The sequence below is a fragment of the Miscanthus floridulus genome, chromosome 19, assembly GCF_019320115.1.
Source record: "Miscanthus floridulus cultivar M001 chromosome 19, ASM1932011v1, whole genome shotgun sequence".
Classification (NCBI taxonomy): domain Eukaryota; kingdom Viridiplantae; phylum Streptophyta; class Magnoliopsida; order Poales; family Poaceae; genus Miscanthus; species Miscanthus floridulus.
Window position 1 is genome coordinate 98,544,547 of NC_089598.1, and position 14,598 is coordinate 98,559,144.

At 46.8% G+C, this 14,598-nt stretch overlaps 2 pseudogenes; one reads left to right on the forward strand and one right to left on the reverse strand.

Annotated features, from left to right (window-relative positions):
* Window positions 1–11,188: 11,188 nt before the first annotated feature.
* Window positions 11,189–11,804, reverse strand: LOC136526460 (probable calcium-binding protein CML29; annotated as a pseudogene).
* Window positions 11,805–12,951: 1,147 nt separating this feature from the next.
* On the forward strand, window positions 12,952–14,166 carry LOC136529896 (probable mediator of RNA polymerase II transcription subunit 26a; annotated as a pseudogene).
* The last annotated feature ends 432 nt before the right edge of the window (window positions 14,167–14,598 follow it).

A 14,598-nucleotide genomic window follows, 5' to 3' on the forward strand; every position in this document is an offset into this window, starting at 1 on the left:
CCCTATCAACTAAAAGGCAACAAGTGGTGGTGGTGAAAGTGGAATGCAAAATCACAAGCGGCTTACCACCGTCTTGCCTGTATTCTTACCAACGCCAAACAGGAGCAAAACCAAAGTGACGAAGCAATCTGTTGTTGAGCGTGGGTAACAGTTGCAAGATGAACCTGTGCTGACAGAAGAATATGTGGAGCTATGGGTAGGCACACAATATGACAGCAAGGATTAGCAATTAACGAGTGCAGAGTAGCGATTGTTCAATCTGGATCCAAAGTACAAATTACAGTTGCTGGCTAAGACGTGTCAAGACGTAGCGCAACAAGGTGAAAACAAAGGACGATCGAAAGAACTCACAGAACAAGCAAATAGCCCGGATTTCTCCTTTTTCCTGAATTTTTCCCGGATTTTCCCAAAAGGCACTAGTAGGAAACAAACTTTTTTTTTTACTATTTTTTTTTATACTTTTCTCTGAATAAGGATCACAAAAGAGGCAACCACAAAAATTGGCACCTACAACTGAGGTGGGATGTGGTCTACAGAAATTCAGCACGTTCTCTGAAAAGCGTGCAAAAACTTTGACAATTTTTTTTCTATATTTTCCTGAATTTTTTTGGCAATTCTGATGAAACCAAACAGGGCGAAGCCGAGTTTGGGTCGGGTCCAAATGGTGTCAAGAAGCTGCACAAAAAATTTTAGATTTTTCTGATAAACGAGCGAAAAGTTATGCCTGTTTTACCGAAGGTATGTCAAGGTATGTTTTCCGGGAGGCACAACACGGCGGCGGCAGTTAGGGCAAAGCGTCCCTAAACTCTAACACCGATCACAGCAGTAGGTATTCGCCTGATGATGTAAGGAGGGCTGCGATGCAGGCAAAATAAGAGCGGCTGGCAACCTATCTAGGGTTTGCGCGGCGGCGAGAAGTTACACAAGGCGGCTAGCGGGGCAAGTCGAGTAATGTGGTGGCTTCGACTTATTGTTTGGGAACGGTGGATGGGATAGCGGCGGAAAACAAAATCACAGCAACGGGCGATTGAACTACGACCACGAACACAATCCTAAACCAGCAACAAGACTCGACCACGGACACAAACTCAACAACACGAATCTGAAACGAAATTGCAAAGGCACAAAGGGCGATAGGACAGCGGAAATTGAAATATTTTTGGGCTTTTTGTGGACTCTAGGTAATGAACAAATATGAATCTAAGGCAAACGAGATTATACCTCACGGTAAACCTGAAAGCTCTGATACCAATTGATGAGTACAGGCCCGATCTTCCGAGAGGTAGCCGGTAAGTTCGATTTGTGGAGATCTCGACGTTGGCGATCCGGCTTCAAATCAGACACGATTCGAACCCTGCAACCGTTACACCACCGCTCCGTTGGTTATCAACCAAGCACAACTTGATTGACCTCGCCAAAAAGGCTTTTCCTGCAAGCGAATCGAAGAGCACAAGCAAGAAGGTAAAACACGCAATCTGAAATTGCAAATATGAATGACGCGAATATCAATAGAGGGTTCAAGAACTCGGTTCCAAAGGACTAATCGACACAGTGGAGGAGATCAAGAACAGGGGCCCTGGATCACTGTAAAAGGATTTGTCACCACAGTTACAATGAACGATTCAGTTTCTCGAGGGAAAACTAAACTCTAAACAAAACCCCATTGTATAGCAGCGGCGACGGCTGTGTTTATAGTCTAAGACTCGACCTAGGGTTGGGGACGGCCAGGGGTTGGGCGCCCACAACTTGGGCTTAAGGCCCGACACGATACATGGCCAAGTTGGCCCAAATAGGTGACACAGCACCTTGCCGTGGTCACACAGAATGATCCACGGACCTTCTGGAGCTGGGACCAGATCCAAAACGACGGCATCGTTGTCCCCTTTCCAACGCATCCAAGAACGGCCCGTTTCGATGTCGTATGAGGAAGTTATGACCAAAACAGTGACGACGTGTCTGCTGAATCCGAGGACGACATGGCAGCTGAGTTGGAAACGAATTGCAACTTGGGGAAGACCATGGCGTCGGTGTGTCCAGCGTGGCGATGTCCTCATCAATTATAACCCTGAGAAATCAGGCCTACATCAAGACAAGGCAAGTAGCTCTTGAGGATCCTGATGGCATGCCCAGCCAAAGTGAGAGCTCCCTCTACCAGTTTTGCTTCAACATCTATGCGACGCTGCTCAGAGACCTCAAGCTTGCACCGTAGTTCTTCGATCTCCTGCTCTAGAGTCGCCTTCTCACCTTCCAGGCGCCCGGTGTAGGCGACATGATCTATAAACATGGCAAGGTTTGAGACAAACACCACAACAAAGGTACATGTTTATATAAGCAAGTCGTTTACATACCCTCATTTGCATCTCAAAGAGTCTTCACCTCTTCCTCTAGTTGAGCCACCACTGCCTTGTAATGCTTGGCCCTGTCACTAGCTCCCTTCCATGAGCTTTGACAGGCCTTCAAACTCTCGATAAGTGGACTCATCTAGGAAGGGTCATCTTCGGGAATCATCTCCTCGCTCCTTGGAGCCTTAACCTAGGTCGACGGCTCTAGGTTAGGCCTATCCGGGGTCAGGGCTGCATCAGAATTGTCACCTCTAGCTGACAAGCTTAGGGCTTCTTCTAACCTAGAAACATTGCCAAAAGACACATACGTCAAGAGGATACTTGGGACAAGCATATAACCACATAATTTAGTTCAGTCATGGCTTAAAGGGGACAAAGCACTTAAGCTTCGGCGCTCGCCTAGCCATCGGGTTGCTGGTTGTCGGGGTTGTTGCTTCCTCCTAAAGACAAACCTCCCATGTGTGTTTGATACTATCTAGATAAGAGAATGTCTCGAATAGCCTACCAAAGATGATCATAGTGGATACCTGGTCATGTCTATGAGGTGGGTCTCTAATCGAGCGCTCCTTGCTAGCACCAGCTTGAGTCGCCACACGTTAAGAGGATACTTGGGACAAGCATATGACCACATAATTCAGTTCACTCATGGCTTAAAGGGGATGAAGCACTTAAGCTTTGGCGCCCGCCTAGCCGTTGGGTTGCTGGTTGTCGAGGTTGTTGCTTCCTCCTAAAGACAAACCTCCCATGTGCGTTTGATACTATTTAGATAAGAGAATGTTTCGAATAGCCTACCAAAGACGATCATAGTGGATACTTAGTCATGTCTACGAGGTGGGTCTCTGATCGAACGCTCCTTGCTAGCACCAGCTTGAGTTGCCACAGCCTTTGCACCCTCTCTAGACAGAGGGCTCTTGGATTTGCTCCTAGCTCTTTTGCTTTCGGGGAGGGTGACATGATCGGGTTCCCCATATGATCGGAGCGTCCTCTTCTCCACTTGAGGGGCCGATTGGGTGGCTGGTGTTCTCTTAGGCTTCGTAGGCCCTCAAGTTGCGTCTCTCATCTTCTTCTTTGCCTGAGTTGTCCACGGCTTGGGCGTAGGGGTCTTCTCAGGAGGAGCCGGCTCCTATAGTTGCTTTGCCCCGACTAGCATCTGCTCTTGGGCAGATTTCACCCCAATCTCTGCCATCTCGTGTGCTAGCTCATCCATGGCACCAACAAGCTTAGAGGTTGGGGCTTGGGGAGCTTCTACAACATCCCCTTCATCATGCCTCAAGGCAACACTCCCTAGGACGACGCCAATTCTGGGGCCACCTAACAGATACAAGAAATAAAATTAACCTGACTATTTAAGGAAGACGGCCTAGAGAAGTTTAAGCTACTCACCGTGGGGGGAGGATTCTCAGTGTAATATGGCTAGGAGACGCCCTCCCAGTTGGTTCGGTCTATGCCAAGGATGTACTTCACCCGATGAGTGATCTCCTCCTCTAACACTTCTGAAAATGTGAGTCAAGGTTAAAATTAAGCACTAAAGGATTAAGGCTTCCAAGTAGAGAGCAAGATCAGGATGAGGTATCTAACCTTCTCTCAACTCTCTTTTTGGGTCCATAACCCTCGAGTAGGTGCAAGCCAAATCCCTGCACTTCAAGGGAATAATCCTCCACCGAGCGAAGGTCTCGACTATGTGTGCGATAATCAATCTGGCCTCCCGGAGAGCCCGAACATGCTCAATGTGGCCCCTCATCTTTTCAGTCATGATGGGGGGTGAGTACCAAGCCTTGTTGGTTACAGGCATCCTGTAATTAGCCTTGATAACATTCTTATATCAAAGATCAATGTAAAACCACTTCTCTGCAAAGCCCTTCTAGGAGGACTTAATCGGGAACACAATGTACTCCCCTTTCTTCCTAAGAGAGAAGCCAGCTGACCCCACAAACAAGTTGGCACCATGATACATGCTCGAGTAGAAGTGGCGCCATAGGGCGAGATAAGGCTCGATGCCAAGCCATGCATCACACAGAATGGTAAAGACACTCAACATAGCAATAGCGTTTGGTAGCATCTGAGCAATCTGGATGCAATAGTGCCTACAAACTCGCTCCAAGAACTTGGACGGTGTCACTCCAAATCCGCTCTCATAATGCGCAATAAAGGTGGTGATTTGGAAGGTGTCCAGGGTCAGATGTTTCTCACCTTGGGTGGCAGTCCACACGTACCCTTCTAGAAGCAGACCGCACATCCTTAGCATCTCTAGATTTGTCTCTGATGTTGTCAAAAGGACCTAGTATTCATTTAGTTGACCGATAAATACTAGCTCCACTAGCTCCGCTAGGTCCTCGGGCTCCTCCTTTGGTTGAACTAAGGGCCAGGGCTCCGTTGCGGTAGCCTCTTCCTGGTGAGCAGTGGCATCGTGTCTGGTGAGTTCGGAGCTTGAGGCCATGGCGGTGGTGAAAGTGGGGATTTGGGGGCAAAGGAAAGTGCGAAAAGGCACAGTGTAGAGTTTGGAAATGCTAAGCAATAGAATAGGCGCAATGGTTGCCACCGAAGCAAGGCGAGGGGTTAAATGACCGCTTGGCATGCACAATCCCCCAAAAAATCACTTGGCAGCCGTAATGTGCGTAGCCCAGCTGCCAAGTGTGAATAATTTGTATTCTCAGAATAAAATTAGCAATTTGGAGCCCTGTGAATAATTTGCACTTAAGATATTTTGTACCTGAATTATGAGTAAAGCTCCAACCTAACTAGAGTAGCCCGGCTAGTCTGTAGCACAGGGCTGTGAGTAAACTCAGTGATTAGGATGACACTGCTAAAGTTATCCCAACTTTGGACTGTGTCCGTGTGTAAAGTACGTCACAACTCTGCTTGCGGCGATTTGAGCACGGAACAGTTTGAAAAACACGGATAAACACAAAATAACATTTCATATTGGGGACTAGATATTTGATTGATAATTCACTAAGATGGATTTACAAATGGATAAACTAGAACCCTAATCTAAGGTGAACAGAGCAGGTGCCACCTCTGATTGTCACCAAGCTCCTTAGAGGGCTTGCTGACGAGATGGGAGGGATGGCGACCCGCTGCCCATAGGCTCATCCTTTACCTCCTCCTCCTTGGCCTCTTCCTCATCGTTGCTGCTAAGGATCACAAGGCCAACATCCCCTAGGATGCCAATGGCCTCATGATTCAGGTCGATGAAGAGCTTCCTCACATTCTCCTCATCACGGCTCATGTCTAGCTAGCCAGCGGCACAAGGGGAGGAGGGCCCAAGGACGTCGAGGGTGGTGGAGGCGATAGAGATGACCGAGTAGCAGGAGCAGTGCCCATCGATAGGGTTGGGCCTTTTGGCTCGTCCTCGTCGAAGAGCTCGATCGCCACCTCCGGTGCTGACGACGCCATCTAGGTTGAGAGCCCAACTAGAGGTCCTAGCACGATGACTTCATCGACCCTAGCTTCCCCTCCTAGGACCCCTGGGCTGGAGCCACCGACGTCATCGCCAGCGGCCATGCCGCCGTTGAGGCTGGGGCTCCGGAGGACGTCGAGGACGGAGACGTGGGCACAAACGGTGGTGGCGATGGCATACTACTCGACGACGATGCCATGGCCGATTGGCCAGGTGACTACGTGAGCAGCAGATGCGGCACTTTGTGGGGACGTTTACAGAACAGTTTTCTTCCTCATCTTTGCTATGAAATTTGGGAATGGAGGTTGCACATTCATCATGAGTAGGCCTGATTAAATGGGACCAAGCCACCTTTCTAGGAATCTCAACCACCATCTCCATTAAAAAAAGGAATTAAATCTCCACCACACACACTCATTGGAAATCGAGCCGACACAACGCTTTGACTGACTGACGACTGTGCGCCCCTGGCTTGCATGTGAAATGGGATTGACAAGATAAGATAATCCAGGGATGGCACTAGATCAAACTCATCTCCCAATAGTGCACCTTTATCGGCCTACACGAGATCAGGATTGAAGTCTCTATTGGTAACTCGGGCTACCTCTTGGTACCCGGACTACAAACCACCCGACTAAGACAATCTCGATTACTCACAGACGACCAAGTTGCGTTTTATAGACAAGCTTTGGGGCTTATGTCGATGCCATACCTCCGGGTACCCCGACTTCCATATTGTCGACTACCTACTTCGGATAAGAGACAACCCTATTCAAGGAAGGGTATCTCCGGATTGCGCCAAGACTCCGACTAGGGCACAACTTCTTAGCTTGTAGGGCAAGTTGATCCTGGATATAAATAGCTAGCAACATCCCATGTTGTAAGGATCGACTCTCTCATAGGCATAGCTACATTGTAATCGTAATCTCGATGAATACAAGCAATACAAGAGTAGCAACTAGATGTACGGCTTTTACTCGCTTCCCAGAGGCCCGAACCATTATAAATCTTGTCTTCATCTATGATTGTTCTTCATACCAAGCGGGGTTCCACAAGAACCAAATATCTGCTGGTAAAAAACACCGACAATAAGATTGCACTAAATAGTGATCTAATATAGATTCCCATAGGGCTAGAAAATCTTAAGCTTGTTTTTAGGTCATTACTTCATCTAACGGGTCATATGTACCGTCAACGCATAAACAAGACCTAGGAACCTTTGTGGTGTCCCTTAGAGAGGAATAAAAATTTCATAAGGTATTCCAAGCTTGTTCTACATCTCTTATCGACGATGATATCACATCACTAGATTAAGTTGATCGTAACCTAGGTCGGATGATGCGCTATAGGGAAAGATGGGTCAAGTACTTGTGAGCATGCTGGTTATTATTGTGGATGCTCACAAGATGTGCATGAATGAAGGGAAAGAGCATCCGAAAACACTTAGGTTCCTAGTGTGGAAGCACTAAAGGATAGAATGCTAAATGCTCTTCATACTCGAACGTATCCATGAATTAGGAGGAATATTAACTGAAGAAGCTTGTGGTTGCTGGTGTCAAAACTATACAACATGTTATTGACAAAGTATGTTTTATTACCCACTCCAACATGAGACAAGTCTATTGAGCAATAGTTTAAGCTATCAAAAAGTGACCCAACCACCTTTTGTCCAATCGATCATACAACTATGAAGAATTTCATTAAACACAAATTGACTGCCCATTTTAGGATCAAGTGTTATGAGATATTAGGTACATAATACAAGAAAGCTACGCTCCGTGTAGATTCTATAACTTCTAATGGGTGGCTAGTATCTTTGCACAACAACGGAAGTGGGATTATCATCTCAAGTCCAACAAATGCTACTAAAGTTGGTTTGGTGAATACTTCTCCAAAGACTTTTGGTGTATGGTGAAGTTATCGAACTTATCCTGCAAATTACTTTGTACTAAAAGTCCATGGACAATGATCGGTATCACATATGAACTCCTTTTGGTGTTTATGAGAGAGTGAGACTTTTGGCATGGATACTGCATAGAGTTTATTAAAGGCACCAAATCAACCTAGCTAGCTATATAATCCTATTACTCTAAAGCACAATAGCCTTTAAACAAGTGAGATTCTTCTTGGTTCAACAAGATGATTGGAATTAGGATTTGAAGGTCAGAACCTATCGATTGTAGGGCATCCAACTAAACATATATTCCAAGAGAGGCAATTCTACATATATTCATATAGGAACATTCTTTTTGGCACATAGATATATGTATATATAAGTGGGTGATGATAGATTTTTTTGTTTAAAGTTTTTTAGAAGAAAATTAAAAAACAATTTTCTAGTTATGACCCTAATGAATAAGGCAAAATTTGCTATAGGACACTGAAAGTGACCTCTCTTTGCTAGCGGGCATGCAAAATGGAGTAGTTTGCTGGTGGTCACCAACATTATTATCAAATTTGCTCCTAGACACCACGCCCAATAAAATATTCATTTCTTGTTTAGGAGGAGAGAGAACAGCAATGAAATATCCTTTTTGCCCCTAGCTCTTTCTTCTTCCCCATCTTGTTCTCTGCTCAGGCCAAGCCCCGCCATGGCCGCGAGCTTGGAGCTTGCCAGTGCTCGGCCATGGAGGAGGTGAGCTCGGGCATGTATGAGGTAGCCATGAGGAGGGGAGCTTGGCCATTGAGGAGTGAGGACGTGACCATGGAGGAGGTGGCCAGTGGACCCGAGTTAGGGTGTGCGTGCGGGCTGGGCACATACGGGGAGGGCCAAAAACGGCCGGTGGGATGGGTATATAATGATTGCTATTGGACTTAGAGTCTGGACGCTAAACTTCAGTAGCCAAGAAAGCCATAATTATTACTCCAAACTTGAATTTCAATGATCTTGGACTTTGCGAAAAGCTTATTCCAAGGGATATCCAACCCAACCAAGAACAAGCCCCAATATCAGAAAGTGCAAGTGTTGTGCAATTGTTTCTCTTATGTTAGCACTCAAGGTTTGGTTAATTAGTTTAAGCACTTGAGACTTGTCTAACTATTTGTGTTGCATCCCCTTGATAGTAAGGTATACCTATATTCAAGATCAAAATGATAAAACTATTTTAGCCACTCGAGTCTTCAATGTCCTCATATGCCATATCTTCTCAATATCTTTTCAATAGAGGTTGCAACCATCTTTGTCTCAATCCTTTGAGTAATTCAACCTTGAGCTTGTGACTTGAACCATTTCAACACATGTGAGTTCCATTCATAGCTTCAAGCCACTTCCACTTATGATTCAACAATGATTTGATCCTCCACACAATATGACTCATCATAGCTTGATTAGTACCTCGACTCAATGCAGGTACTCTCTTCTTCACCGCAGTCATGGTCCATCGGTGCCAAGCCCTCACTTGCGCTTCACCTTTGCTCAGTCATTCGAAGCCCCTTTCCTTGCTATCTTTACCCTATCAAGCTATTCTCAAGTCACATCATCTCTTGAACCAACATTAAGCATTCATTTCAAGTCCAATAGCAATCATTATTCATATCTAAGTCATACTCCAACTATTGTCCATAAACCTTCCATGACTTGCCTCATCTTCTTTTGATCACATATCTTGATCAACATCAATATATAGTCAAGCCAATTCACGATTCCTTGTATCCTCTACATTTTGGCTTGACACACTTCACTATCAATATACTTGACTTCCTTGGATTGCTATTTCTTCATAATGCCATTGTTGTCCATGTTCACTCTTCATACTTTAAGTTTGATCAATATCCATCCATGATTGATCTATTCTTGTTCATACAAAGCAGGCCACCTATATGAGACCAATCCATATTCTCAACTTATGTCTCATTTGCCATTTGCCAAATACTTGCTCTCACATGAATCCATGATCTTCCAGATCAGAGAAGCTATTTCATCAACTCTAATTGCATTGTTGTCTTTTGCTTGAACTAGGTTGTTTCTATAATCTTCCAATACAACAATACACATTTAGGCCTTCATTTGAACACTATGTGGAATACCATCAAGTTTGCCTTCTTTCTGAGATAACCAATCTTCATGTGTATGAAATATACTCAATTTTCTATTCAACACTTAGCAAACTTGTGAGACCTTTAATTGTATTATCATTTAATCAACAAAACCACTAAGGGGCTAGATGCACTTTTAATATTAGTTGATGACATTTTCATTTGAAATCATTTATATTCCTAAAATTCTATGTGAAGTTCTTATATTTTGAATTTTAATTATTTGAATTGTCCAAACGACCTCAGATAGAAAAATGACCAGAAGCAAAGTTGTAGACATCGACGAGATCTACAACTTTGTAGCTGACAACTTTTTCCGTTAGAAATTATTTATGATCTCAAATTTCTATTTGAAGTTCTATCATTTTGAAATTCACATTTTACAAACAACCTCGGATGAAAAAATAACCAAAATCAAAGTTGTAGATCTTGATGAGAACTATAACTTTTTAATTGATGACTTTTTTTATTTAAAATCATTTGTGATCCTTAAATTATGTTTGAAGTTCTCACAATTTAAAACTCAATTTTTCAAATGACCTCAAATTGCGAAACAACCAAAACCGAAGTTTGTAATACTTGATGGTACCTAAAACTTTCTATCTAAAACATTTTTTCATTTGAATTCATTTAGGTTCTTAAATATTTTATTTCAAAATCTAGAAAATGAACACGAGGGGGATGGATATGCCTTTTAGACACAAGTGACTTTTGCCATGGAGTGATTAGAGGAGCTACACATTAGGCTATAGGTTTTTGGTCCGAATCCCAGCACCACGTTCGTCTCTGGTAAGGGCTTGTATAGATACACTCGTAACCCCAATCCATGTGTGCTAGAGTTGGATTGAGAAACAAAATCAATAATTTCTACTTCAATACACTCCAATTCGTGTGGATTGAGTGGATATGATCATATGAGTGTAGCCGAACAAAGTCTAAGGATGGGGATGGAGCTCCAGCGGGTATCCTCATGTCTCCTCTAGTTCAAATGAGGAAACTAATTACACAATTCCTCTCCCCATTTTTTTCATACATAGTTTATTTTTAGTTTTCTTTTCAAAGAAATTAATTGCACAATGCTCTCCCATTTCTGTATATACATAGTCGATTAAGTTTTTTTTTTTTCGAATAATAAGAGCACCTGCGTCGAGGAGTCGAGGATTTAAAGGTTGAATCTGGATAGGCAGATTTTAAAAACCAACGAGGTAGATTCACACATAGTTTTTTAAGTCGATGGCATAGACCACACACGAATCGCGTAGCTCCCCTGTTGTATTATTGTCAATCTCGGTACATAGATGAACAACTAACCCCACGTCGATGGTCGATCCACACAGCAAATTTTTTGACATGGCGTTCCACGCGGTACGTGCACAGCCTAGGCTAGCTGCAAGCTGGGACCTAGAGCAGATCAGCCAATCAGCCTGAACTCCTCGATGGTGATGGCGCCGTCGCCGTCGCCGTCCAGGCACTCAACAATAGCCGCGCAGTCCTCGGGGCTGGCGTTGCCCAGGGCGCCGAGCACCCTGGCGAGCTCGGTCCGCGCCGACGAGCGCGGCCCGGCGGCCTCGAGCTGGGGCAGCGCCGACTGCAGCATCGCCCCGAGCGCGCCCAGCCCGAGCTCCCCGGCGTTCATCACGTCCAGGAGCTCCTCGACGCTGAGCCGGCCGTCGCGGTCGGCGTCGGCGCGCGCCAGCATGTCGCGCGCCTCGGCCTCGGTCTTCTCCAGGCCCAGCGACGCCCAGCAGGCCCCGCAGCTCCGGCGCCGTCACCAGCCCGTCGCTGTCGGAGTCGAACGCCTGGAACGCCTCCACCAGGCTGCTGATGTAGCTCAGCGCCTCGAAGTCCGCCGCCAGTGGCCGCCCCCGGCGCCGCCGCCGCCATTGCTGCGCGCTTAGCTTGACTTGCGGGGATGATGAGCTGGTTGTCGTCGGTCTGTGGATGAGCCCTGCTCGATGGCTATGGTTGGCAAGCAAGCACGCTGCGGGCTTTAAAAGAGTTGGAGCCAGCGTTCGATCCATCGCCATTGAGAAGGTCTCGATAAGGTCTGGAACGGAGAACCAGAATCTTTGGCCGCTTTGTGTCGACATGGAATGGAACATTGTTGTTATAATTGAGCATCGTGTTCCCGCGCCGCGATGCGATAGAGATAGTCAGATAGGAGAAGCGGGTGGATGGATTCTGTCGTGCGAGATGGCGCGCGCGGTGGATGGACAGACGATGGGTACTGGGCCAAACTGGGCTTCGTTGTTTGTTTGTCCGTAGCAAATTCCTCATCTGAAACCTTTTCTTGGTTATTTGTTGCACTTACATTGAACTTTTATAGGCGTGAAGTGTGACATGCGTATTTTATTATATTTTATTACTCTAGGTTTATTGAAGACAAGAAAGAATGTCTTAAAAAAATACACTAAGGAATGCGCTAATTATACATAAAATATATAAAGTATCAAACCAGTGATTTTACACTTCTACTTTGTAGATCTGAACAATATAAGTTTACAAAAATTTACATTGCTACATTTTGATATTTCTATAATTTATTATGTATCTTATAATTTTTTTCAGCCGATATGATCATTTTTCAGAAAAAGAAACTAAAGGCACTTCTGCATTGTGACACCAATCTATTTTCAAATTACTGCAACCCCTCTCCCACGTTCTTTCTGTCTTGCACTTTCTCTTCTAGAACCCACTCCACCTTCCTCTTCACGAACACAAACAGAGCACGGCGCCCAAGGGTGTCCATCGATTTGGCCGGGCATAGCCTCACCGGCGGTAGGTAGCGGCACAGCGAGCATCCCTAGCATCTCGCACAACCCGGGGGTTCCAGGAGGTTTGCTGGAGACAGCACGTGGCGGCGGCGCCGCACAGCGCGGCGACGGAGCAGTAAGCGTTCACGGCGGCGCGCACGGTTTTCCGGCGAACTGTGGCTCTGTGGGAAGGGGAAAAGGGTTGGAGAGCAGCAGGAGGTTACCTTAGTGGGGGTGCTTGCGTCAGTACAGCAGGAATATTGCCGAGCCGAGCTGCTCTCGTGAAAGCGCGTGACGGCGGCCATGCCTAGCGGCGGCGCACGTAGCATTGGCAGCGTCCAGCAGTTCCCATGGTGGTAAAACACTTCCCACAAGTCGACGGCAGCGCGCGCAGAGTCGCCGAGCTAGAGTCGGTGTCGGATTGCTCCAATTCGATGTGCTCGCGGAAACGCGTCATGCTCACGCTTGAATGCAGAGGAACTTGAGTCGGATTCGATCGGCGCGTTCTATATAGCAAGACGCACCAATTTCCCAATTCCATCCGCATCTGCTCGTCCACTGCTCGCATCCACCGGTTTGCTCGCATCTGCCGACCCTACCCACCGGCTTGCCCGCATCCGCCCGCCGACGATACACGCCGGCTTGTTCGCATCCGCCGCCACCATGGCCAACGAGGAGAGCGGAAGCCCCCTGCGAAGGTGGAGGCCATTCTATGGCGCTTTCGGCGCTATCGACGACGCGATCGAGAAGGCAGGCGGCCACCCGCGCGCCGCGTTCCGGGACGTGAGGATCCGGGATCCTCCAGCTGCTCCGCGGCGCCACGGACGACGGCGTGGCCGAGCAGCTCTGCGGCGCGCTGGACGAGGCCATGGCGGAAGCGCTGGAGACTCTGCGGGTGGCGCCCGTCCCGCACAGCGCGCTGTCGTCCACCGACCTCACAAGGGCCATTGACGCCCTCGGGAACCATGGCTCGCCCCGGATCCGCAGGCTCGTAGGCGACGTCGTGCGCGGGTGGAGGCCGGCCAACGTCGCCACAACTACAGCAGTCAAGGAGGAGCTCGACAAGCTCCCTGCTGATGATCGGATCCCACACCAGGGCATCTCTGCAGTGATCGCTGATGGCAACGCGCGAGAACACAAGGAGAAGTTGCACGTAAAGCCTGCTAAGATGCTTCCCGCCGCCGAGGTACACAAGAAGAAGCTGCACATGCCGCCGGCGAAGATGTTTCCTACCGTCCCTGTCGCCGAGGCATACAAGAAGAAGGTGTATGTTCCAGCAGCGAAGATGCCGCCGACCACAGCTACTGTGTCGACACCGAACATGAGTGAGACCAAGAAGCGCGCAGTCGACGAGAGCAAGAAGATGGAGGACACAAAACGCAAGTTGCGTGAGGGTTACGAAGAGGCCAAGAAGATCAAGCGTCAACACACCATTCAGAAGATCAACGGCAAGGAAGCAGCAAAGATGGTTGAGCAAAAGCAACGGAAGATGCATGCCGTCGTACGAGGGGGAGGCCTAGCAGCCTGTACGATCTCCTCAGGCATCAGGCGTTCGTTGCTTCCCTCTTTTCAGATGATTTAGGGTCCGGTCTAGTTCTTTGTCTTTGATGACTATTATTAGGGTATTAATGTCAGCTATATCTCTATATGTAAAATGAGTTGTGATCATCCGTACTAAAAAAGAGTAATTTTTGTCCTGCAGCATGTTCTAAGCAGAATTGTTTGTCATGTTTGCTCCAAATGTGCTCCAATGTGTATCATTCAATACATATTTCATAATGTTTTTTTTTTGCGACTGACATATTTCATAATAGTGCGACATAATTTGTAAGTAGAAATTTGGTGTCAAGTGCATCGTTCCTATTCCTGATACGGGTAGAGAATGGGCAACTTCATGTGACTATTTGCTTGTTGGCCAGATAGGTTGTAGAATGTGTATGTCTGTATCACGCATATGAATGTAGCTACATGGCTGATTTTAGGCCCAAGCGGAGGTGGGCCACATAACATGAGCCCACAACGTGAGTTGTTTTGCCAGTGCTTCTCGTTCGTCTTCAGCGCAGCTTCA